This window comes from Macaca nemestrina, chromosome 3, assembly GCF_043159975.1.
Source record: "Macaca nemestrina isolate mMacNem1 chromosome 3, mMacNem.hap1, whole genome shotgun sequence".
NCBI classification, from domain to species: Eukaryota; Metazoa; Chordata; class Mammalia; order Primates; family Cercopithecidae; genus Macaca; species Macaca nemestrina.
The window spans coordinates 147720601-147748242 of NC_092127.1; the positions used below are offsets into that span (position 1 = coordinate 147720601).

A 27642-nucleotide genomic window follows, 5' to 3' on the forward strand; every position below is an offset into this window, starting at 1 on the left:
AGAACACAATTAAACTAGACCCCTCCCTAAAGCCACATACAGAGGTGGGCTCAAAATGGATTAAAGATCCAAATATGAAAGGTAAACTATAAAGCTAACAGAAGAATATACATATTCTTTGTTGTTGTTGTTGTTTGTGATGAAGTCTTACTGTGTCACCCAGGCTGGAATGCAATTCCATGATCTCGGCTCACTGCAATCTCCACCTCCTGGGTTCAAGCAATTCTCCTGTCTCAGCCTCCTGAGTAGCTGGGATTACAGACGTGCACCACCATGCCTGGCTAATTTTTTGTGTGTTTTTGTAGAGATGGGGTTCCACCATGTTGGCCAGGCTGGTCTCGAACTCCTGACCTCAAGTGATTCACCCGCCTTGGCCTCCCAAAGTGCTGGGATTACAGGAGTGAGTCACCAAGCCCGGCAAATATATATATATATATTCATATTCTTATGAATCAAGTAAGAACTCTAAAAGGATAAATTCAAAATCACTTATCATATATAAAAATAAAATGATGAATGTAATTACTTCAAAATTAAATATTTTGGCTTGGAAAGGAACACTGTAAACCAACAAAAAAAGAGAGAACACAATAGAAGGTATTTAAAATATCTAAAACTGATAAGAATTAGCATATAGAATTTACAAATAATACCAAAAAAAAAAAAAAAAAAAAAAAGAAAGAAAAAGAAAAACACAGCAATCCCACTGAAAAAAAAGGCAAAAAATATCAACAAGCAATCTGGAAGGTCATCAAACATAGAGGTGTTTAAATTTAATTAGTATTCAGAGAAATGCACATTGAAAGAAAATGCCACTTTGCACGTAATAGATTAGCAACAATCAGAAAGCTGGAAAATGCTGTGTCCTTAGACATGTGGACAGAAACTACATACATGACTAGTGAGAAAATGAACTGGATCTAAACGGTAATTTTGCATCACTTGGAATCTTGCATTCCTCTTCTATATCTACACTCTGAAGAAATTCTCTCATTGGCAGGAATTTTTTGGAAGCTATTTAAGAGGTCCATCACTGAGCAAAAGAATAGGCAAACCAAAGTTGATACACAACTATATATAGTTATTTAAAAGTATATATTTCAGATCCATTTAAGTTGGACACATCTTAGAAACATAGTGATGGGTTAAAAAAATTAAAAAATAAGATGAAATACATTACAATGTAACTTTTGGAAATTAAAAATACATGGACAGAAAGCAAATATTTTACAAGGACACATGTTAACAAAAGACAACATTAACTACTTTAGAATGGTTGTGCCTGTCCTTCATTAAATTAATAGCTCTTTAAAGAAAATAATTACTTTGCAATACTTCTGAATTTAGCTCAACTAACCCTAAAAATCACTGTTTTATATAAAAATATATTTACATTAACAACTGAAATTAAATACTTATATACCAACCAATTCATTTCTTAAGTTAGTCTCAATTGAACCACATTTATTTATTTCCTCTTCTTTTTTTTTTTTCCTTTAATGGAATGCTTCACAAATTTGCACGTCATCCTTGTGCAGTAGCCATGTTAATCTTCTCTGTGCTGCTAATGTGAGCACAACTGAACCATGTTTAAATCAGATACATGTACTTTTTTCTAAAGTGATTCTTAGCTATTTATCAACACAGCCATTTTGTTCCTTTTAACCCTCTGACACACACACACACAAATCCTTAAAATAAATTTCATCTGCTCAGCAAGTAACAAGAAAAATATACGTATTTGTAGGAATATTTAGAGAAGGGAGGAAGGAAAGAAGGAAGGGAGGGAGGGAGGGAACTGGTTTTTCAATAGACATTAGATATTAAATCAAATGCACAACTTTTAATAGCAAAATAAATCTGAGTTTCTTCTAGTCTTCAGACAAACCTACCCATGGTCTCCAACAACAAAAAAGTCACGCTGGGAATACCAACACGGTTCTGGTAGTGTTCAATACCCTAGATATGCCTTTAATAAAAAGACAGCAATTTCCTATTAGTATTTTGGAGTCATCACAACTTTGGCATAATCTCTCAGTCTTCCTATGAATATATGATGAAAATTATGGTAAAGAATGATCACTTTAATATTCTGAATCATGAATAATTTATAAAACATTAACCATTATGCTGAGTAGGTGCTTGGGATACAGTGGTACATATCAACAACCTGGAATATGTGACATTTACACCATGTGCCAGGAAATGACAATTCATTTAAGATCGACATGATATCTGACCTCGTGGAGTTTAGAGGCTGGGTGGTAGCAAAGATTAGGAAGGATGATAAAGGCAAAGCATGTACTAGGGAAACACAGGAAGAGTAGAGAAAAGTACATCAGGGAAACCTAATCTAGCTTCAGGGAGGTAGGGCTGTGGGGAAGAAGAGTGTTAGGAAAGAAAGCACATTTTTAAAAGATCGTCAATTACAGGAGAAAATAAATGAATTTCACTGGCCTATCCTAAGACCATTCTAGCCAATCAGGTTTTTGCAGCTCAGTTACTGCCCATTGGCTTGTAATCAGTATTTCCAAGTGGAAAACACTAGCCATTCTTTCCTTGAATCATTTTAAGTCTAAAGGGACAGCATCAGTAATTAGTAGCCCAGGCTGGAGTTAATCCCTAAGGAACTCTCATTTCCTGCCTCTATTTCAGTTTTTGTCCAGGAAATAAAGCCTTAAGATTCATAGCCAAGTACAACGCTAGGTATTTTCACAAAAATTTATTCATTTATTTCCTACCACAAAATGGTATGCCTACTTTACACATTTAAAAAATGGAAGCTCAGAGTTTAAGCAGCTTGCCAAAAAGATCCAACAACTAGCATTAGCTAAAATTTGAATTCAAGACATGTAACTCCAAATCCAGTACTCTTTTATTAAATGGAAGCTCTTTGTCTTTAGGAAGTAACTTTACTTATGAAAGCAATGGCAATTTTATTTTCTAGTTGTTCCTACTAAAGATAGTACTATTTGTTCTTCCTTAAAACATTTGGACAAAATGATCAAGTATTTTTGTCCCGAATAACTTAAAAAAAAAAAAAAACACAAAACCCATGTTTACTTTGTGTATCTTCCACCAAGGGTGTAACCAGACTGGTGACAAGAAATATGACTCACGAGCAGCATCTTGGCAAAGAATTCTTAGTATCTCTAGATACATCTGACACACAGGGGAAATGTTACCTACATGAAACTACATTTTCTTTTCCTGTGAGGAGCTCCCACTATCTTTAATTCAAATCAGCCATAATCATAACACAATGCCTCAATGTTAAATACAGTATAATATTCAGAATATTAAGGAAATAATTTCTTGGCAGAATCTGCCAAAGGCAAATACAAATAAAAAATTACTGTTGGGTAGTCATGGTGCCTCGTGCCTGTAATCCCAGCACTTTGGAAGGCCAAGGTGAGAGGACTGTTTAAGCCCAGAAGTTCCAGATTATAGTAAACTATGATTGTGACTATTAGCAATTAAACACAGCAATGTATTATGTCATTTAATGAGTTCTGAGCAATTCTTTTATTAATGAGAAAATGAGATAATAACCTTAGAAAAAAACTCCAATATCACGAGTACTTAACTATTAACCTTATTCTTCTGTGAATAAAATAATATACTTCCATATTGTGACTTTTGATTTAAAAAAGACAGGTTCCATAATCTTGCATATCCGCTAAAATGTAAATGCAAAATATTTCTGCCTTCGTCTACTGTTCTTACCTTCTGCTGAAGCTAAACTAAATAGTGGTGTGTTAGATCCAGCTTGTACCAGCTCATGAGAGCCGATGGCTAAGTTTTCAGAAATTTTGGACATCCAGCTGTCAAACTACAAATAGCTTGGGACTAGCCAAAGTAAGAATATTTGCACCACAGCAATCAGCAAACACTAAAAATTGGGGCTTTTTTTTTTTCCTGGCTAACTGGTTGTTATAAATTTGTCAGTACATCAGCACCGTGCTTAGGCCACACTAGTGCTTCAGCAGCTAATATTTTTATCTTCTTTTCTTCTCTTCTTTACTTCTCTTTTCCTCTGTAAACACTGATTTTATACTTTTATTTTTTCCCCAAAGGCCTTGCCTTGAAAATACTTAGACTACTTCAAAAAGTTCAGATATTGTGACTAATGATGTAAAGTGAAAATATTTTTTCACCAAAATATTCTCACAGAAAGTGTATCCCTGATTCCTTACCTGATTGGCCTGATTTATCATATTCTACTACTTTAAAAGCAATGTCTCTATTCCTTGTCAGGGTGCTAAGAGCAAATTTTTATTCCCTCCAGTGAATATTGTGCTTGAAGCTTATACATGTATTCCTCATAAAACATAAATGCATAATATTATCAATACTAAAATGTCTACAGTCTTTTGTCTAAGCAATATATTTTGTGCATGATATTACACATTCGCAGAGACCTTTTGCATTAAACTATGAATCATTATGCAAAAACAGAATACAAAATTGATTAGTTCCCTTTTACCGAAGAAGAAATAAAGACAGATTGAAATTTCTATAAAGGCAATGAAACTAAGAAACAATGTTTAAACAACCTCAATATGTGATTAAAAAAATTCTGGTTTGATTCACAAAAATGCTGCATTACAGGGACAAGCAATGGACTAGCAAGAATAGCTGGCAGTAAAAAAGTTCTGGAGTCAGGCAGATACGAATTTCAAATTCTGTTCCTCCATTCACTATGTATGTGACCTCAGGAAAAGTAAATCAAACTACCCTAAGCTACATTTTCCTTAATAGTAAATGGAGATGAGTATGATACTGGCTTTACAATGCTGTAAGAAAAGACAGTCAGAATACATGTGATATGACTACCACATGGAAGGCAATCAATGTTTAGTTATGACATGATTGGCATTGGTTACTGCAAAACCAACCAATGACTTTGAATTGGAATTAAGGAAAAAAATTAATCATTTTAATAAACAAAGAGTATGTTCCACATTCTTACAGCCAGTATATGATAAATGTGGTAGGGACTGCAGCTCAAGATCCATCATACCTTGCTCCTGTAATGGGCTTTCACGTATTACAGAGGCTATAAAACAAAGTAAGCAAGGTTTACACAGACTCCTTTGCAAATAGGTTCTCATTGCAATTTAGGTTCAGCCAATCAAACTTACTTGCCCCAGCTTTTTTTTTTCAAATAGTGTCTCACTGTAACTCGCACTGGAGTACAGTGACACGACCATGGCTCACTTCATCCTCAACCTTCCAGACTCAGGCAATCATCCTGCCTCAGTCTCCTGAGTAGGTGGTACTACAGGTGCATATCACCATGTCCAGCTAATTTTTGTATTTTTTGCAGAGACAGAGTTTTGCTCTGTTGCGCAGGCTGGTCTTGAACTCTTGAGCTCAAGATATCCACCTGCCTTGGCCTCCCAAAGTGCTGGGATTACAGGCGTGAGCCACAGCACATGGCCTTGCCTAAGCTTTGAAAAGGAGAAGTGAAGCAGAGACCACACTGTCCATGATATACATACATTTTTTAGCTGAAGTGTTGGACAGAGATCCCAGTACCCAGTGATTATCCTGCTGGCTGCTGGGAGGCAGTGCATGTCACATCTATTTGCCTGGTCATAATAGTTATAGTATGACTGGAGCAAGCAGCAGTAGAGGCAGCTTTCTGCAATGGCACTGAACTATGTGTTCTAGAGCAGGGGTTGAGAACTTTCTCAGTTAAGGGTCAGATACAAAATATTTTGCTATGCGGTTTTTGTTACAACTACTTAACACTGCCACTGTAGTGTGAAAGCAGCCATATATAATAGGTAAGTGAGCATGTATTGCTGTGTTCAAATAAACGCTGACATTTGAATTTCACATTTTTTTCATTTTTAATTTGAGAAAGTATTTTGCTATGTTGTCCAGGATATTCTCAAATGCCTGGCCTAAAGCAATTCTCCTCCCACCTTGGCCTCCCAAGTAGCTAAGACTACACTACAGGTGCCCAGCACTGTGCCCATTGTGAATTTATTAATTTTTAAGTGTCATAAAACATTATTTTTCCTTTGATTTTTTCAAATATTTAAAAATATAACAACCATTCTTAGTCTGTAAGACATAGACAAGCAGGTGATAGGCCAGATTTTGCCTAAAGGCCATAGTTTGCCACCCTACAACAGTCTCCTGATCCACACCGACAGCCGCAGCTCCCTTAGAAACCAGTGTTGAGGTATACCACTGGGAGATGTTTTTAAATTTAACCATGAGTCCAAAATCTGTTTTGTCTGCCCTTTCCTCTCCTCCATGATTTTGTAAGCCACTAATGCCACGTAATAAGTATTTTCCTGCGTAAACTGCTAGAACAGATTCTATTCTCTGCAACTAAATCCTGACTGACTCATAGTGCTACACATACATAAGCACTTTTTATTTTCAACCAAAAAAAAAAAAAAACCCTTATTACCTTTCAGGTGTACACCATGAAATATTCATTTACAAATTAATTTTAATGCATTAAAAATATTACTTTACAACTAAAAAACTATACACAACAGAATGTCATTTTAAGAATACACTATTTAATTGAAATTTATTTCAAACTAGGCACATAAATCACCTAATCCAGAAGAATCTACAGATTCCGCAGAACACCATGATAAACATAAGAAAAGCCTAATTAATAATTTGAAAGTATTTATTATGTATGAACCACCATTATATAATATAAAATTATATAATGGGGAAGAAAAACTGTTCACCTCCTTTCAGTGATTAGGGAACCTGCATTAGATTACAGAATGAAAAAGCAGAAAACAGGAGAACTCACTAGACATTTTGCTTATGGAAACTCTACTTTTTGTTTTTAGGGAAGCATAAATGCATCTCTAAAGTCTATGATGGCTCTAGAGTATTTTAAGTGGCAACTGCACAATCTTTGAGCACTACATTCATTTCTCTCCAGGCATTAAAAAGTCAAATTGGGACAGACCTTCAGTTCACATCAATAACAGTACAACTAATCTTTCCTGGAAGGTACAGCAGAGAATAACCCTGGAAACAGAAACTATCTAAAGATAATTTAGAAAAATGGCCTTCAAATTTTTTTTTGTATGCAATCCCTCACATAAGTCAGAATCTTTACTATTTTTAGGTTGATATTTCAACCTGAGTTTAAAGAGTTACAAAGGATGGCATTATAAGCATTGACAGTTTTAAATAAAATAATATATCAGGCTTTGGAATGTATTCATGGGATCTAAATGTAGCATTACAATCAACATCCTCTATTACATATATATATTTTTTAAGTTATTCTTTAACAGTCAGAAATTTAAACTTATTTTGAATCAAAATTCAGGCATTATATAATCTGTTATAAAGTGTGTGTGTGCGCGCGTGCGCATGTGTATAAGAATCTCCAAAAAAAGGACTCTAAAAAAAGGTATTACTAAATACTTTTTAAAGTATATTGAAGGGTTTAAAATACTTGTTAAAAAGTATTTTAAAGGTCACTAAAACTAGTAACCATCATTTTGTTAATATCAAATATCCAATATTTGATGAGTTCAAAATCTCATAAATGTCATAGTTGATTTTCATAGATATTTTATATGAATCAGGTTCAAAATAAAGACCACTTATTGCTATTGGCTGATAATGTCTCTTAAGCCTCTCATATAGATCTCTCAGTTTATACTGGGCACAGGAACTCTGTGTTGTCTACTGTTTGCTGAATAATTTATTCAACAAATATTTATTAAGCAACCACTATGTGTCCGGCAATGTTTTAGATGCTAAGAATGTAGAGGAAGAACAGAAGCCTGCTAAAGTTCTGTGTCCTTTTGGAGTTTAGATTCTCATGAGAGAGAGAAAAAAATAAACAAAGAAATCAATTATGTCTGATGGTTATGAAAAAAATTCAGTGAGCTTTGAAAATATAATGTTCCTAGGGTTGCTGTTTCAGTCTGCATGGTCAAGGAACGTTTCTCTGAGGGATTCACACCAGAACAGAAACCTGAATGAATGAGGGAGCAATCCCTAAGAATTTCAAGGGGAATAAAATTCCAGGCTAAGGAACAATTAAAACCGAAAGGCTTGAAGTAAGATTGTGCTTCACATGGCTGAAGAACTGTAATGAAGCCAGTAGGGTTGGGGAGCAGAATTAGAGAAGGGGAGAGTGTTAAGCTCTCATATGTCTGCATTGTGATTCAGTATTTACTACTCTTCAGCTGCTTTCCACCAACTGAGGCCAAGGAGATGGCTCTATATACTACCTCCTCTACTCTGCTGCTTCTTGCCACTCTTTTCTGAAAAAAAAAAAAAAAAAAAAAAAAAAGGTACATCTGTGTCTTTCCCTGCAGCTTTGCCTTGCCTGAGACTTTGTAGTCCCCTCACTACCTACCATGTGAGAGCTCTGCTGTGTTTAAAATCTGTAGATATTTGCACACTTCTCAATTTGCTTCAATGTTCACAATGTTTGGCAGCTCTTCTCATGATCTGAGGCTTGGGATTACTGTTTTCTCCTCATTTCACTTAAGTTAAAAGATTTCTTCCTTATTCTTTATTATTTTTGTTATATTCAGTTAACATTAGGAAGAAGAATAGAATACAAATGCTTTTACTTGGTCATTTTGAATGAAATCCTTTTCCTCACCTACTGTTGATAAATTTAGAGTAGGTACACCTAGAGAACTTACATTTCTAAATCTCTATTTTTTATTTCAATTTCTAGATTTTCCTATTTGAAAATCTGAGAAATTCTAGACCACCAACATCTATAGACTTACAACTATTGTTTAAAAAATAGGCCAGCTACGGTGGCTCAAGCCTGTAATTCCAGCACTTTGGGAGGCCGAGGCAGGCAGATCGCAAGGTCAAGAGTTCAAGACCAGAATGGCCAAGATGGTGAAACCCCATCTCTACTAAAAACACACATACACACACACACACACACATTAGCCAGGTGTGGTGGCAAGCGCCTGTAATCCCAGCTACTCAGGAGGCTGAGGCAGAGAATTGCTTGAACCTGGGAAGTGGACGTTGCAGTGAGCCGAGGCTGCATCACTGCACTCCAGCCTGGGCGACAGAGCAAGACTTCATCTCAAAAAAAAACAAAAGTAATTAAAAAAATAATAATAATTTAGCACAGCATCAACTTTAAATGTATATTAAAGACTCTATACGGAACATAAACTTGGAAACTATAGCAAATTTCTACCATGATCCTTACATCCAAACTAAGGAATAACAAAAGGCAAATAAATGTCCACATTCAAATGGATATGCAATGAAGAGAGAATAAGCAAAATATCAAAACAATATATGTTAAATAAATACAGCATTATTACTTTCGAGAACATAAAACTGTGGTTATGCTGATAAAAAGCTTACTCTGTTTTCTACTTTAAATAACAGTCCAATTGTCATGTACTTATGTATAAGTGATTTGCATGAAAAGTATTCTGAATCATCTAACAGCACTGTTTAAAAACCCAGCTCTTGGCCAGGTGCAGGGGCTCACACCTGCAATCTCCGCACTTTGGGAGGCTGAGGTGGGCAGATCACTTGAGGTGAGGAGTTCGAGACCATCCTGGCCAACATGGTGAAACCCCAATTCTACTAGGCTGGGTGCAGTGCCTCACCCCTGTATTCCTAGCACTCTGGGAGGTCAAGGCGGGCGGATCGCCTGAGGTCAGGAGTTCGAGACCAGTCTGGCCCACATAATGAAACCCTGTCTCTACTAAAAATACAAAAATTAGCCAGGCATGGGGCACACGCCTGTATTCCCAGCTACTCAGGAGGCTGAGACACGAGAATTGCTTCAACCCAGGAGGCAGAGGATGCAGTGAGCCCAGATCGCATCACTGCACTCCAGCCTGGGTGACAAAGCAAGACTCAGTCTGAAAAAAAAAAAAAAAAAATTAGCCAGTTGTGGTGGCACACGCCTGTAATCCCAGTTATTCAGGAGGTTAAAACATGAGAATCACTTGAACCTGGGGGGAGGAGGTTGCAGTGAGCCAAGATTGCACCACCGCACTTCAGGCTGGGCAACAGAACGAGACTCTGTCTCAAAAAAAAAAAAAAAGTCAGCTTTTTCAAATAAGTGAACATTTTTCTCATACTTGATTAATAAGTTACTAAAAAGTAACTTATTAAACTCTTTCCTCAGAAATGTAAAACTCAGGTTAGCTTTTACTAAACTTTAAAAACACTGAATTAGTGACCTCACATGATTATAAGCTCAGAGTTCAAAAATTGTATATGTTAACATTTACTTTCTTATTCATTTAATAACACTTTTTACATGCAAGTACTATGCTAGAAACTAGTGATGGAAAGATAAATCAATCACATGCTACCCTGTAGGGGCTCATGGTTAAGTGAAAAAATATAATAGAAGCAATGTGATAAGTATTACAATGAATAATAAATAAAGAAACAAAGTGCTATGGAGAACACAGGGAAAAGGCAGTTAACTATCAATAGAGAAAGTGACATCTGAACTAAGCCTTAGAAATTGAAGAGAAGTTCATTCAGCTGACAATGGACTAGAACTTATTTCCAGCAAATAAACTGTGTACACAGACAAGAAAGCCCAAGATACGCTGCTGGGTTGGCCAAGTAGTTCTGCATAGTTGGAACAAAGGGTGAATGTGGAGAAAAGCTGGAGATGAAGCGCGCGAAGAAAAGCCAGTCACAGGAAGAGCCTAAAAGGCCTTACATCTTAGACTAACAATAAACTGTTAAGTAGGAGGGCTATGTATGTTGAGAAAATATTTCTAAATATAGTGTGATATGTGGGATAGATGTATCTTAATGATGCTTTCAGCCATAAAGGCAGAGCCAGTGGAGGTAAGGGTGAGGCACAGCGGTATGAGAGATTACAAGTAATGCCACTGACACAGGGGTAACAATCTAGGAAGTAGATATCCTTCAGGATCAAAGGAAAAAGAGATCAAGAGGACTCAGAATTCCAGGTTGGGTGATATGAACAACAGTAGTGCCATTAATTAAGCTGGAAATAAATTGAAGGAATAAGAATTAGTGCAAAAGATAAAAAGAGACAAATTGGAACATGGTGAAAAGGGTGAAAGAGGCCGGGCACGGTGGCTCATGCCTGTAATCCTAGCACTTTGGGAGGCCGAGGTGGACAGATCATGAGGTCAAGAGATAAGAGACCGGGCGTGCCTAAGATGGCCGAATAGGAACAGAAACAGCCTCCAGCTCCCAGTGTGAGTGACACAGAAGACGGGTGACTTCTGCATTTTCAACTGAGGTACTGGGTTCATCTCACTGGGTCGTGTCGGACAATTGGTGCTGGTCCGCTGGTGCAGCCCGACCAGTGACAGCTGAAGCAGAGCGAGGCATTGCCTCACCTAGGAAGCGCAAGGGGGAAGAGAATTCTCTTTCCTAGCAAAAAGAAATTGAGACACACAACACCTGGAAAATCGGGTAACTCCCACCCTAATACTGTGCTTTACCAAGGGTCTTAGCATATGGCACACCAGGTGATTATATCCCACACTTGGCACGGAGGGTCCCACGCCCAAGGAGCCTCCCTCATTGCTAGCACAGCAGTCTGAGATCTAACCGCAAGGCAGCAGCGAGGCTGGAGGAGGGGCGCCCGCTATTGCTGAGGCTTAAGTAGGTAAACAAAGCCATCAGGAAGCTCGAATTGGGTGGAGCCCACCACAGCTCAAAGAGGCCAGCCTGCCTCTGTAGACTCCTCCTCTGGGGACAGGGCATAGCTAAACAAAAAGCAGCAGAAACCTCCACAGAGGTAAATGCCCCTGTCTGACAGCTTTGAAGAGAGCAGTGGATCTCCCAGCATGGAGGTTGAGATCTGAGAATGGACACACTGCCTGCTCAAGTGGGTCCCTGACCCCTGAGTAGCCTAACTGGGAGACATCACCTACTAGGTGCAGACCAACACTTCACACCTCACACAGCGGGGTACACCCCTGAGACGAAGCTTCTAGAGCAAGAATCAGACAGCAACACTCACTGTTCAGCAATATTCTATCTTCTGCAGCCTCCGCTGCTGATACCCAGGCAAACAGGTCTGGAGTGGACCTCAAGCAAACTCCAACAGACTTACAGCTGAAGGTCCTGATTGTTAGAAGGAAAACAAACCAACAGAAAAGACACACACACCAAAATCCCATCAGTACGTCACCATCATCAAACACCAAAGGCAGATAAAACCACAAAGATGGGGAAAAAGCAGTGCAGAAAAGCTGGAAATTCAAAAAATCAGAGTGCATCTACCCCTCCAAAGGAACGCAGCTTATCACCAGCAAAGGAACAAATCTGGACGGAGAATGACTTTGACGAGTCGAGAGAAGAAGGCTTCAGTCGATCAAACTTCTCAGAGCTAAAGGAGGAACTACATAACCAGCGCAAAGAAACTAAAAACCTTGAAAAAAGATTTGACGAATGGCTAACTAGAATAACCAATGTAGAGAAGTCCTTAAAAGAACTGATAGAGATGAAAACCATAACATGAGAACTATGTGACAAATGCACAAGCTTCAGTAAGTGACTCGATCATCTGGAAGAAAGAGTATCAGTGACTGAAGATCAAATGAATGAAATGAAGCAAGAAGTCTAGAGAAAAAAGAGGAAAAAGAAATGAACAGAGCCTCCAAGAAATATGGGATTATGTAAAAAGACCAAATCTACATCTGACTGCTGTGCCTGAAAATGACAGGGAAAATGGAACCAAGTTGGAAAACACTCTGCAGGATATCATCCAGGAGAACTTGCCCAACCTAGTAAGGCAGGTCAGCATTCAAATTCAGGAAATACAGAGAACACCACAAAGCTACTCCTCGAGAAGAGCAACTCCAAGACACATAATTGCCAGATTCACCAAAGTTGAAATGAAGGAAAAAATATTAAGGGCAGCCAGAGAGAAAGGTCGGGTTACACACAAAGGAAAGCCCATCAGACTAACAGCAGATCTCTCAGCAGAAACTCTCCAAGCCAGAAGAGAGTGGGGGCCAATATTCAACATTCTTAAAGAATTTTCAACCCAGAATTTCATATCCAGCCAAACTAAGTTTCATAAGTGAAGGAGAAATAAAATCCTTTACAGATAAGCAAATGCTTAGAGATTTTGTCACCACCAGGCCTGCCCTACAAGAGACCCTGAAGGAAGCACTAAACATGGAAAGGAACAACCGGTACCAGCCATTGCAAAAACATGTCAAAATGTAAAGTCCATCGATGCTAGGAAGAAACTGCATCAACTAGCAAGCAAAATAACCAATTAATATCATAATGAGAGGATCAAGTTCACACATAACAATATTAACCTTAAATGTAAATGGACTAAATGGTCCAATTAAAAGACACAGATTGGCAAATTGGATAAAGAGTCAAGACCCATCAGTTTCCTGTATTCAGGAGACCCATCTCACATGAAGAGACACACACAGGCTCAAAATAAAGGGATGGAGGAAGATCTACCAAGCAAATGGAAAACAAAAAAAAAGCAGGGGTTGCAATACTAGTCTCTGATAAAACAGACTTTAAACCATCAAAGATCAAAAGAGGCAAAGAAGGCCATTACATAATGGTAAAGGGATGAATTCATCAGGAAGAGCTAACTATCCTAAATATATATGCACCCAATACAGGAGCACCCAGATTCATAAAGCAAGTCCTTAGAGACTTACAAAGAGACTTAGACTCCCATACAATAATAATGGGAGACTTCAACACCCCACTGTCAACATCAGACAGATCAATGAGACAGAAAGTAACAAGGATATCCAGGAATTGAACTCAACTCTGCACCAAGCGCACCTAATAGACATCTACAGAACTCTCCACCCCAAATCAACAGAATGTACATTCTTCTCAGCACCACATCACATGTATTCCAAATTTGACCACATAGTTGGAAGTAAAGCACTCCTCAGCAAATGTAAAAGAACAGAAATTACAACAAACTGTGTCTCAGACCACAGTGCAATCAAACTAGAACTCAGGACTAAGAAACTCAATCAAAACCGCTCAACTACATAGAAACTGAACAACCTGCTCCTGAATGACTACTGGGTCCATAACAAAATGAAGGCAGAAATAAAGATATTCTTTGAAACCAATGAGAACAAAGCTACAACATACCAGAATCCCTGGGACACATTTAAAGCAGTGTGTAGAGGGAAATTTATAGCATTAAATGCCCACAAGAGAAAGCAGGAAAGATCTAAAATTGACACCCTAGCATCACAATTAAAAGAACTAGAGAAGCAAGAGCAAACACATTCAAAAGCAAGCAGAAGGCAAGAAATAACTAAGATCAGAGCAGAACTGAAGGAAACAGAGACACAAAAAGCTTTTCAAAAAATCAATGAATCCAGGAGCTGATTTTTTGAAAAGATCAACAAAATTGATAGACCACTAGCAAGACTAATAAAGAAGAAAAGAGAGAAGAATCAAATAGATGCAATAAAAAATGAAAAAGGGGATATCACCACCGACCCCACAGAAATACAAACTACCATCAGAGAATACTATAAACACCTCTACGCAAATAAACTTGAAAACCTAGAAGAAATGGATGATTTCCTGGACACTTACACTCTCCCAAGACTAAACCAGGAAGAAGTTGAATCCCTGAATAGACCAATAGCAGGCTCTGAAATTGAGGTAATAATTAATAGCCTACCAACCAAAAAAAGTCCAGGACCAGATGGATTCACAGCTGAATTCTACCAGAGGTACAAGGAGGAGCTGGTACTATTCCTTCTGAAACTATTCCAATCAATAGAAAAACAGGGAATCCTCCCTAACTCATTTTACGAGGCCAACATCATCCTGATATCAAAGCCAGACAGAGATACGACAAAAAAAGAGAATTTTAGACCAATATCCCTGATGAACATCGATGCAAGAATCCTTCATAAAATACTGGCCAACCGAATCCAGCACCACATCAAAAAACTTATCCACCATGATCAAGTGGCCTTCATCACTGGGATGAAAGGCTGGTTCAACATACGCAAATCAATAAATGTAATCCAGCATATAAACAGAACCAAAGACAAAAACCACATGATTATCTCAATAGATGCAGAAAAGGCCTTTGACAAAATTCAACAGCTCTTCATGCTAAAAACTCTCCATAAATTCAGTATTGATGGAACGTATCTCAAAATAATAAGAGCTATTTATGACAAACCCACAGCCAATATCATACTGAATGGGCAAAAACTGGAAGCATTCCCTTTGAAAACTGGCACAAGACAGGGATGCCCTCTCTCACCACTCCTATTCAACATAGTGTTGGAAGTTCTGGCTAGGGCAATCAGGCAAGAGAAAGAAATCAAGGGTTTTCAGTTAGGAAAAGAAGAAGTCAAATTGTCCCCGTTTGCAGATGACATGATTGTATATTTAGAAAACCCCACTGTCTCAGCCCAAAATCTCCTTAAGCTGATAAGCAACTTCAGCAAAGTCTCAGGATACAAAATTAATGTGCAAAAATCACAAGCATTCTTATACACCAGTAACAGACAAACACAGAGCCAAATCATGAATGAACTCCCATTCACAATAGCTTCAAAGAGAATAAAATACCTAGGAATCCAACTTACAAGGGATGTAAAGGACCTCTTCAAGGAGAACTACAAACCACTGCTCAGTGAAATCAAAGAGGACACAAACAAATGGAAGAACATACCATGCTCATGGATAGGAAGAATCAATATTGTGAAAATGACCATACTGCCCAAGGTAATTTACAGATTCAATGCCATCCTCATTAAGCTACCAATGACTTTCTTCACAGAATTAGAAAAAACTGCTTCAAAGTTCATATGGAACCACAAAAGACCCCGCATTGCCAAGACAATCCTAAGCCAAAAGAACAAAGCTGGAGGCATCACGCTACCTAACTTCAAACTATACTACAAGGCTACAGTAACCAAAACAGCATAGTACTGGTACCAAAACAGAGATATAGACCAATGGAACAGAACAGAGCCCTCAGAAATAATACCACACATCTACAGCCATCTGATCTTTGACAAACCTGACAAAAACAAGAAATGGGGAAAGGATTCCCTATTTAATAAATGGTGCTGGGAAAATTGGCTAGCCATAAGTAGAAAGCTGAAACTGGATCCTTTCCTAACTCCTTATACGAAAATTAATTCAAGATGGATTCGAGACTTAAATGTTAGACCTAAAACCATAAAAACCCTAAAAGAAAATCTAGAAAATACCATTCAGGACATAGGCATGGGCAAGGACTTCATGTCTAAAACACCAAAAGCAACGGCAACAAAAGCCAAAATTGACAAATGGGATCTAATTAAACTAAAGAGCTTCTGCACAGCAAAAGAAACTACATAGGCATGGGCAAGGACACAGGCATGGGCAAGGGCATGACATGGGCAAGGACTTCATGTCTAAAACACCAAAAGCAATGGCAACAAAAGCCAAAACTGACAAATGGGATCTAATTAAACTAAAGAGCTTCTGCACAGCAAAAGAAACTACCATCAGAGTGAACAGACAACCTACAGAGTGGGAGAAAATATTTGCAATCTACTCATCTGACAAAGGGCTAATATCCAGAACCTATAAAGAACTCAATCAAATTTACAAGAAAAAAACAACCCCATCAAAAAGTGGGCAAAGGATATGAACAGATACTTCTCAAAAGAAGACATTCATACAGTCAACAGACACATGAAAAAATGCTCATCATCACTCGCCATCAGAGAAATGCAAATCAAAACCACAATGAGATACCATCTCACACCAGTTAGAATGGCGATCATTAAAAACTCAGGAAACAACAGGTGCTAGAGAGGATGTGCAGAAATAGAAACACTTTTACACTGTTGGTGGGACTGTAAACTAGTTCAACCATTGTGGAAAACAGTGTGGTGATTCCTCAAGGATCTAGAACTAGAAATATCATTTGACCCAGCCATCCCGTTACTGTGGATATACCCAAAGGATTATAAATCATGCTGCTATAAAGACACATGCACACATACGTTTATTGTGGCGCTATTCACAATAGCAAAGACTTGGAATCAACCCAAATGTCCATCAGTGTCAGACTGGATTAAGAAAATGTGGCACATATACACCATGGAATACTATGCAGCCATAAAACAGGATGAGTTCGTGTCCTTTGTAGGCACATGGATGCAGCTGGAAACCATCATTCTCAGCAAACTATCACAAGAACAGAAAACCAAATACCGCATGTTCTCACTCATAGTTGGGAACTGAACAATGAGATCACTTGGACACAGGAAGGGGAACATCACACACTGGGTCCTATTGTGGGGAGGGGGGAGGGGGGAGGGATAGCATTAGGAGATATACCTAATGTAAATGATGAGTTAATGGGTGCAGCACACCAGCATGGCACATATATACATATGTAACAAACCTGCACGTTGTGCACATGTACCCTAGAACTTAAAGTATAATTTTAAAAAAAAGAAAAAAAAAAAAAAGAGATAAGAGACCATCATGGCCAACATGTTGAAACCCCGTCTCTACTAAAAATATAAAAATTAGCTGGCCGTGGTGGTGGGCTCCTGTAATTCCAGCTACTCAGGAGGCTGAGGCAGGAGAATCGCTTGAACCTGGGAGGCAGAGGTTGCAGTGAACTGAGATTGCGCCACTGTGCTCCAGCCTGGCAACAGAGCGAGACTATGCCTCAAAAAATAAAATAAAATAAAATATAAAAAGGTGAAAGAAAATGTAAAGCAAAAAAAATCCCAGGACATGAGTTTAAGAGAGGAAAATCAGATGTAAGGCCCTAAATAACACATCCAACACAAGAAATAGTATACCAAATAACAAGTAGAGACCCTCAATTTCAAGGAATGTGAGGCTGTTTTCTATTTTTCCAAGTAGAAAAAACTATAAGCATTATTTATAAAACTAAAAAAGCATTTTTAGCCATTAAGAATTTTTTTTTTTTTTGAAATTTAATATATGCACGGGGTTTAAAAGATCATACTGAAAAGAATACATAGTAAAAGTAAATATCCCACTACAGGGCTCCAGTTCCCCTCCCTAGAACTGTCATCACTAATCTCTTAAATATCTTTCAAAGATATGTTAAATGTGTATAAGCATATAGGTATATATATAACATATATCCTCCTTTAAATAGTCTATTAGAAACAGTTCTCAAGACATATTTTCTATTTCCTAAATATGATAGTACAGTAATCAAATTTATAATGGTAGCTCTATAAATCAAGTCAATATAAAAAGCCCTGTCTACACATAAGTAATTAACAGTATTTGTTTATCAATAAATCCAGTGATAGTAAAGATTAAAAACAAAAACCCACTAATTTTTCTTCCCAGAGACTGACCTTTAGGGAATTCCTTGGGTAACAGGTTCTGAATGTGTGAGCACAATAGGGCCCATTCGCTTGAAGTTAATTTACTGAAGACTTGAAATCTGGGCTCCAACTAGAAAGAGGGGGAAAAAGGTTATCAATTAGTCTCTAATTCAGAATATTTTCCTCAACACAGGTAGCCCGGGTCCACTAACTATCTCACACATGAGGGCTTTTCAAGCTTGGTTGGATACTGGAATCAACTAAGAAGCTTTAAAAAATGCTCTGAAGCCTGGAAGCCACTCTGTTCAAATCACAAGTCTCTGGGGCTAGAGCTTGGGCAGGGTTTTTACGGGTTTCCCAACTGATTCTAATGTGCATCCAGGGTTGAGAACCACTGCCAGAGAAATATAAAATCAGACGGTATGGAGGTCACCTATAAACTTTTCAGCTTGTTGCTAAACAATGTTTGAGTATGGAAATGCACTATTTTTTAATTATTTTATTTTATTTTATTTTTTGAGATGCAGTTTCACTCTTGTCACCTAGGCTGGAGTGCAGTGGCCTGATCCTGGCTTACTGCAATCTCTACCTCCCAGGTTCAAGCAATTCTCCTGCCTCAGCCTCTGAGTAGCTGGAATTATAGGTGTACACCACCACGCCCAGCTAATTTTTATATTTAGTAGAGACGGAGTTTCACCATTTTGGCCAGGCTGATCTTGAACTCCTCCTGACCTCAGGTGATCTGCCTGCCTCAGTTTCCCAAAGGGGAAATGCACTTTTAAAATACTTGGGCAAAGGTGGCTGTAAATAACCAGAGTGTTCCTAATGCAGGACAAAGTGACGCTAGAGAGCCCACAACACACGACGCAACAGGTAGTCACCTCACATTCTCTGAACAAGCTTAAAACCCAGGACAAATCTATTCTGGACATTCCATTATGAAAGAAACAGGATCAAATATTGAAAAATGCCTTAAAATCTCCCTGAAGAAGAAGAAGGTACATAGAGACAACAACAACTATTAAAATTTAACTTAAAAGCAAGATACAATAACTATTGCTTGATTGCAAAAATCAGAAGTGAAATGAACAAATTAAATTCCTAACAATGACATTCACAAAACCTCTTTTATAGGGATTATAACCTATGGCATATGAAAGAGCCTAAGCCGGCAGCCACTACCTATATGTGGATATTTAATCTTAAATACAAATTAATTTAAATACATGAAGTAAAAAATCTAGTTCCTCAGTTGCATCAGACACATCTGAAGTGCTCAACAGCTATTATGTGTCTAGTGATTACTGTATTAGACAGAGCCAACATAAAACATTTTAATTGTCACAGAAAGTTATATTGGACAATGCTGGCTTGGGGGTAAATGAAGCCCTGAAACTTCATATTAAATTTGTGAACATACATATACTCTAGAAAGATGACCTATGACTTTTATTTGATTCTCAAAGGAGATCATGTTCAATTGCCACACCAGTGATCCAAGTGCCAGTGCCCAAGCCCACAGAAAGTAGAGAAGAGTCCTTTTTTTCCCCAAATAGTTACCTCTTTTAAAAAAGCATATCATATCAGCAGTAGCACATCCCACCCATGGATACAGTCTTTCAACCACTGCATGAAGACGAGTAGGACTACTATTAGCACAAAATGGTCTTCCCACCTCCCTGATGTTGTTATGGTTCTGGAGCTTCACTGCTTTTTCAGAAGAGAAAAAGTAATAGTAAATCATAATCACAAAAATAGACCTCCTTTGATTTATTCATCATCTTCAACTTCATTAGCTATTGATATATCCAAGATGATTTACCTACCTTTTAACCCCAAACCCAGCTTTTTGTGGCAAAGTGAATCACAATAAAATAGAAAGTGAATTATGCATCCCTCAGAAAAAAACACAAACAACAACCTTCCATATGTAGGATGCTGTTCCTAAGAAGAATTCCAAAGATACTTGGCTACTAACCTAAGATTTAACACTTAAGTTGTCATCAAAAACTAACACAAAACAAAGATATGATCTCAAAGGTGAGCTTCCCTTATGGATAAACAGTCTGGGTTTAGCTTCCATACTGAAAAGGTTTGCGTTTGGCACTGAAACAAAGTCTTCTAAAGAGACATCATGGTGTGATGAGTATAGAGTATATCCAGCTATATTCAATTTCTAGGATACGATCAACTGTCTAATTGATTTAAAAACTTAGCAACTCCATCTCTAATCCTTTGCTCCTAATACATACTTTTTTAAAAAGGCAACCTCCCTAAAATGTTCGACTGTATCTTAACTAATTCAAATGAAAATTACTTTAAAAATGAGTATGCCTTTTATCTGTGAAGAAAAGATATATCAAGTCAAAAGACCACACAAGAATATGAATAAAAGTAAAAGGCAAAATAGACCCTCAATGTAAGACAAGACTAAAGCCTGTCTTATAAATTAGGTGAGCTTGCTGCGTGAACTATGAAGTCTGAGTTCAATAACATCCCATGATTCAAATGTTATTAAACTAACTGTATTTTAAGTCAATAAACTAAAAGTTTGGCATTTTCTTATCAAATTAAACATTTATTTATTATGTACTCATGATAAATTGCAATCCCATTCCTAAGTATTTACCATAAAACAGGGGTTAGCAAATTACAGCCATGTACCAAAATCTAGCCCACATGTTTTTGTAAATAAAATTTTATTGGAACACATCCATATTCATTTACTTACATATTGTCTATGACTGCTTTCACACTGCAACAGCAGAGTACCCACAACAGAGACCCTAAAGCATAAAATACTTCATCCAGCCCTCTACAGAAAGTTTGCTGACCCTGGCACTGAAGAAATAAAAACTGGGCCAAGTGTGGTAGGTCACACCTATAATCCCAACACTTGGAAAAGCTGAGGTGTGAGGATCACTTAAGGCCAGGAGTTCCAAGACCAGCCTGGGCAACATAGTGAGATCCCATCTCCACACACACACACGAAATTAAAAACAAAAAATTAGCCAGGTGTGGTGGCATGCTTGTAGTCCTAGCTACTCAAGAGGCTGAGACAGGACTGCTTGAGCCCAGGAGGTAGAGGCTACATGCAATGTGACTGCACCACTGTACTCTAGCCTGGGTAACAAAGAACGACCTTGTTTCAAAAAATTAAAAAGAAAGAAAAAGAAATGAAATGAAATGAAAACTTATGTTCACACAAAACTTATACACAAAAGTTTATAGTATCTCTATTCATTATGGCCAAAGAATGGAAATAACCCAAATGTCTTTCAGCAGGTGAATAGACACACAAACTATGGTGCACCCATACAACTCAACCAAAGTAAAATAATTTTTTTTTTTTTTAAGTCAGGATCTTGCTCAATCTCCCAGGCTGGAGTACAGTGGTACAATCATAGCCCACTGCGGCCTCGAACTCCTGAACTCAAGTGATGCACCTGCCTTAGCCTCCCGAGTAGCTGGGATTACAGACACACCACTACAACCAGCTAATTTTTAAATGTTTTTTCATAAAGATGGGGTCTCATTATGATGCCCAGGCTGGTCTCAAACTCCTGGCCTCAAGTGATCCTCCAAAAGTGCTGACATTACAGGCATGAGCCACTGCATCCAGATTGTGAATGAATTATTGATACATATAAAAACTTGGATGATTCTAAAAGGCATTATGCTAAGTCAAATAAACCAGTCTCAAAAGATGACATATTGTGTAATTCCACTTATATGGTGTTCTTGAAAAAAAACTATATTGATGAAGACAGATTGGCAGTTGCCAGGGGTTAGAGGTGAAAGGGACTGTGACTATAAAGGAACACAGCAAGGAAGTTTTTTGGGTGATAAAACTGTCCTGTATCCTCACTGTGGTAGCAGTTACTCTTATCTGCACATGTATCAAATTCCATAAAGCTATATACCACAAAAAGGTCAATTTTGCTTTGTAATAATTAAAAAACAAAACCTTTTGAAAACAGCATGATAGTTTCTGTGTTTATTTGTGCTGTGATAACAGAATACAAGAAACTGGGTAGTTTACAAATAATAGAAATGTATTTCCTCATGGATCTGTAGGCTGAGAAATCTAAGATCAAGGCACTGGCTGGTTCAGTTGTCTGGTGAGGGCTGCTCTCTGCTTCCAAGATGGTGCCTTATTGCTGCATCCTCTGGAGGGGAGGAGCACGTGTCCTTATATGGCAGAAGGTGAAAGGGCAAGAAACCTAATGCATAAAGCCTCATTTAGAAGGGTCTTAATCCCATTCATAAGAAAGGAGCCTCCACGGCTTAACTACGTCCTAAAGGCTCTACCTCTTAATACCATCTGCTATGGTTTGAAAATTTCTCCTCTCCAAAACTCACGTTGAAATGTAATGCTCCAATGTGGCAGTAATTAGAAGTGTGGCCTTTGACTGGTTCATGAGGAATCTGCTCTCATGAAGGGACTAATCTATTCATGGATTAAGGTTCTCATGGGGATCAGCTGGTGGCTTTCTAAGAAGAAAAAGAGAGACCTGAGTTAGCATGTGATGTCCTGTACCACCTTGGGACTCTGTAGAGAGTCCCTTCCAGCAAGCAGGACCCCACCAGAGGGAGTTCCTAGATCTTGGACTCTTCAGCCTCCATAAGCATAAGAAATAAATTCCTTTTGTTTTCAAATTACTCAGTTTCAGGTATTCTGTTTTAAGCAACAGAAAACAGACTAAGACACCACCACAATGGCCATTACATTTCAACACCTGCATATTGGAGGGGACATATTTAAATCATAGGTAGATAGTTTAAAGAAAAGTAACAAACTAACAAGGAAACAAGCTCTAAAAATTTAGGGCAAATAATCTGAGATTTTGCCAGGGAAGATGAGATCCCAAAGTGTAGTCTGGGTTACTACACTCTTGGGTTTTAGTCCTGGCTTTATAATCCATTCACTACGGAACATTAAATCCATAACTGAGATCAGTATTTCCCTGTGATTTTTCTGCATGCAGTCTGACAGGCTGGTATCTGAGGGTGAATATGAAGCTCCTGAATGCAATATTTCCCCTGTCAAATATGACATACTACATGAAAAAATACTGCAATTAAAGTTATTTCAGAATACCTCCATTCTACTCTCCAGATTAGCCATAAATATAAAGGCGTGGCTTATATCACAGTTGTCAGCCCTTTTCACACACTCAAGTTTTCTCACTCTGCTGCTCTCAAAGCTCCTTCCCATCACCAAGCTTTCAGGAAAATCTGGCATTATATTCCATATACATACTGAAAGACTGTGCCACATATGTTTTTGCACTGTACATGATCTGCAATTTTCTTTAGGGAAACCAGATTTGCAGATTGCCCATGAGAAATCTGTAAACTGTCACCTGGAATTCACCAAAACATAAATTTAGTAAATACAAAATAATTATCACAGAAAACAAGAGGTAGGATTTAGTGCTTTCATAGAATCAACAATAAAAACAATTTATAAATTAGTTATATATTTTGTAAATCCAATAAAATAGTTTTTTTAAAAACCAATATGAAAAACTGGGAAAAGATACATTCAGACTAATTGGTTCCATTGTGCATAATTAACAGATCATGTCTCAAGTTAAACTCTAAAAGAGGAAGAACTCAGGAGTGACCACTCATCTTCTGTAAATCATTTTTACATGGTCATCAAAGAGAAGAAACTTTTTAAAAGAGCAAAATAAAATTTTCACCATGACAAAAAGTACATCCCAAAGTCCCTAGCATTTTGTGGTGATTTTAAGTATCAGCAAGTTCTTTGACAGTCCTACTTTTAAAAGGAAAAGCCTTTTTCTCCATACCCTTTGAATGGGACTCACTTTTGAAAAGTAAAATGCTGGGAGTGGTACTATGTGACTTATAAGACTAGGTCATAAAAAGGATGCAAACTGTAGCTCTGCCATTAATACTAATTCCTCTCTTTCAGATTTAATGTCAGGATTGGCGATAGCATATGTAAAGTCTTTGACTTGGTGCCAGAATATTAGAAGCCTAACAAATAGCTTCTAATCAAGCACTTGTAGTCCTTAAAGTCACCCTCAAGATGTGTATTATTAGGATTTAAGAATGAAAAGAGTAAATTATGTTGTTGAATGAATGAAAGTCACAAAGTGCTAAAATCAAATCATGAAGAATATAAAGACTTTTAGAAAAAATTCTTTCTATTAAGGTTGAGTCAAATGAAATTGCCATTTTTGTCAGGTCAGAAAAAAGAGAATATCAGTAATTTTTACAGTTCAATCTAATACATGTGGAATAAATGTTTTCCCTTTGATATTATCAAACACATTATTACATATTTCAAATAATTTGAAAACCTCAGGGAATATATAATCTAAATGTAAAAAGTTTAGAATATTTTCCATAGCAGAGCATATACGAAGGGAGTTTGTTCGCGTCAAACAAAAAGGGAGTTTGTTGCGTCTTGCTCTATGGCACAGGCTGGAATGCAGTAGCACAATCTTAGCTCAATGTAACATCTGCCTCCTAGGCTCAAGCAATTCTTCCACTTCAGCCTCCTGTGTAGCTGCGAGTACAGGCCTGCACCACCACGCTTGGCTAATTTTTGTGTATTTGGTAGAGACCAGGTTTCTCCATGTTACCCAGGCTGGTCTCGAACTCCTGGGTTCAGGTAATCTGCCTGCCTCATCCTCCCAAAGTGCTGGGGTTACAGATATGAGCCACTGTGCCCAGTCTTATAATATTGTTTTAATTCATTCTCCTACTCATTAGACTTCAAAAATATTTCAAACCAAACCTCACCTTAGAGTTTCATCATTTAAAAAATTAACCTTCTTTGAAGGTAGCCAAGTTATGACAGACTGAGAAAAGCTGGACAAAAACAATATGTGAAATATATGAACATTAAAGAATCGGTTTCAGATATTTAAGACACTATGCTATACGCAAGTATATTTATGTGATGTGTATCTCTATTTCTCTATCTCCCTATCTGTCTATCTTTCTGTCTGTCTCTCCATCCGTCCGCCATCCCGCCCGCCCGCCTGCCTGCCCGCCCGCCTGCCTGCCTGCCTGCTATGGTCTGAATGTCTGTGTACCCCCACCCCAAATTCATGTTAAAATCCCAACCCTCCCAATATGATGGTATTAGGAGGTGGGACTTTTGGAAGGTGTTTAGGTCATGAGGGTGGAACTCTCATAAATTGATTAGTGTCCTTATAAAAGCTCTTCTGCCTCTTCCACATGTGAGGACACAGCAAGAAGGCCCTCTCTGTGAACCAGGAAGTGGGCCCTCACCAGACACTGAATCTGCTGGTGCCTTGATGTTGAACTAGAACTGTAAGAAGTAAATTTCTGTTGTTTGCTTGTTTATTCGTTTGTTTGTTTATTTATTTGAAATGGAGTTTCGCTCTTGTTGCCCAGGCTGGAGTGCAACGGCGCGATTTTGGCTCACTGCAATCTCCGCCTCCCGGGTTCAAGGGATTCTCTCGCCTGGGTGAGACAGAGAAAGACTCTCTCTCCAAAAAAAAAAAAAAAAAAAAAAAGAAGAAGAAAACTGAGACTCAGAGAGGTAAAATTCCAAGGTCACACAGGTAGCAAAGGGCTTTGTTACTCATTCAACAAATGGCAGACACGGTAGAGATGTAATACTTTCTCATCTATTACAATACCATTACTGACAAAAATTTTAAAAAATAAATAAGAAATTAGATGTTTTAATATAAACTAATATAAACAAACTTCTGTGTGCAGACAAACCTCTATGCTGTGGTTTGTCTTACAAGCAAGCAAAATGCAGCCCATTAAAGCAAACTCTAAAAGGTTGAGTTTTTAGGGCTCTTCTCTCCCTAAAAAGGCTCATCCATTCTACAACTTTACATACCATCTGTACATCTCCTCCTAACTCTCTGAGCTTCAGGATCGTTTAATTGATTGCCACTTGCCATCTCCATTCGGTCACTTACAGACGTCACAAAAGTAACAAGTTCAAAAATAAGGCCGGGTACCATGGCTCACACCTGTAATCCCAGCACTTTGGGAGGCCGAGGCAGGCAGATCACTTGAGGTCTGGAGATCGAGACCAGCCTGGTCAACATGGTGAAACATTGTCTCTACTAAAAATAGAAAATTTAGCAGGCCATCATGGCGTGCACCTGTAATTCCAGCTACTCGGGAGGCTGAGGCAGGAGAAGAGCTTGAACCTGGGAGGCAGAGGTTACAGTGAGCCGAGATCACGCCACTACACTCCAGCCTGGGCGACAGAGTGAGACTCCATCTCAATTAAAAATAAACAAATAAATAAATAATTCTTGACTTCCCTTTTCACTGACCTCCAGTCTCATTTCAGAATACTGTCATTCACCCAACTGCTCAAGCCAAAACCTGAGTATTTTCCTTGCTTTCAATGTCCCCCACACTTTTCATGTTAAGTCCTACTGGTTCTACCTACAGACTAGATCTCATCTATCCTTTCCTCTCCCAACACTTTAGATCTGAGCTGCCATTATCTTTCACCTGGACTACTATAATGATCTTATTATTTTCCTACTTTCTCTCCTTTGCAGACAAAGTGCTTTGGGGGCTAGGGAGCAGGTAACAGAAACTATAGTATATAACTTTAAAACCCTTCACTGGCTTTCAGTGTGTTTAATAAAAGCCATACTCCTCACCATGGCCCTTTAAAATTCTAGATATCTGATCCCTTTCTACCTTTCAAACTTCATTCCACTCTCCCCCAGACATCTCCAGGCATGCTTTCAATTCCTCATACACCAACTGTTCACACTGCAGGGTCTTCCCTTCTTCCTGTAAATTCCTGGCAGGTATAATTCCTTTGATTTTCAGCTTCAAGGTCACCTCTCTTGACAAGCCTTTTCTGGCAATGTAGAAGTACCTCTGCCTTCCCATGACCCTCTATCACCTCATCTGCATTTCTTCCATGGTCTGCGCTTAACATTATTGGAAAATATCTATTTATACATTTATCATCTAGCTGTCTACCAGATTATGAACTCCAAGTAGAGAGAATATGTCTGTTTTGTTTACTTATATTCACCACCTAGTAAAATGATTGTCATGTAAATTTTTCTTGAATGAGCAAGTCAGGAATATTAGACTAAAAGGACTTTAACTTCTGTACAATTTAAAGTGTTTTAAGCTACAAATTTAAAAGATAATTTATGATTTTCTCTCATGAAGTATACAAATACAACTCAGAGATAGATGTGTTTCATTTCTTAAAGACCTATTACAAACCTCAAAGCAGTGAATTTTGTGTCAGATTCATTTTATAGGCAATATAGAACCTATGAGATGACTTTCTTATTTTATTTTCAGAATCTAGGTGAAAAAGCTGCAGTAAAATTAT

At 37.9% G+C, this 27642-nt stretch overlaps 1 protein-coding gene and 1 pseudogene across 11 annotated transcripts in view; both read right to left on the minus strand.

Moving 5' to 3' along the window:
• Positions 1-27642, minus strand: part of LOC105496884 (WD repeat and FYVE domain containing 3) — a 307925-nt gene that overhangs the window by 217534 nt on the left and 62749 nt on the right. For 10 of the 11 annotated variants that reach the window (XM_071093605.1, XM_011767525.3, XM_011767532.3 and 7 more), the window contains one exon: positions 18330-18429. The exons of the other annotated variant lie outside the window; for it this stretch is intronic. The gene's annotated coding sequence lies outside the window, so the exon portion shown is untranslated. The remainder of the gene's footprint in view (positions 1-18329; positions 18430-27642) is intronic. 11 annotated transcript variants of the gene reach the window in all.
• LOC112429372 (U6 spliceosomal RNA) lies at positions 1494-1594 on the minus strand (annotated as a pseudogene).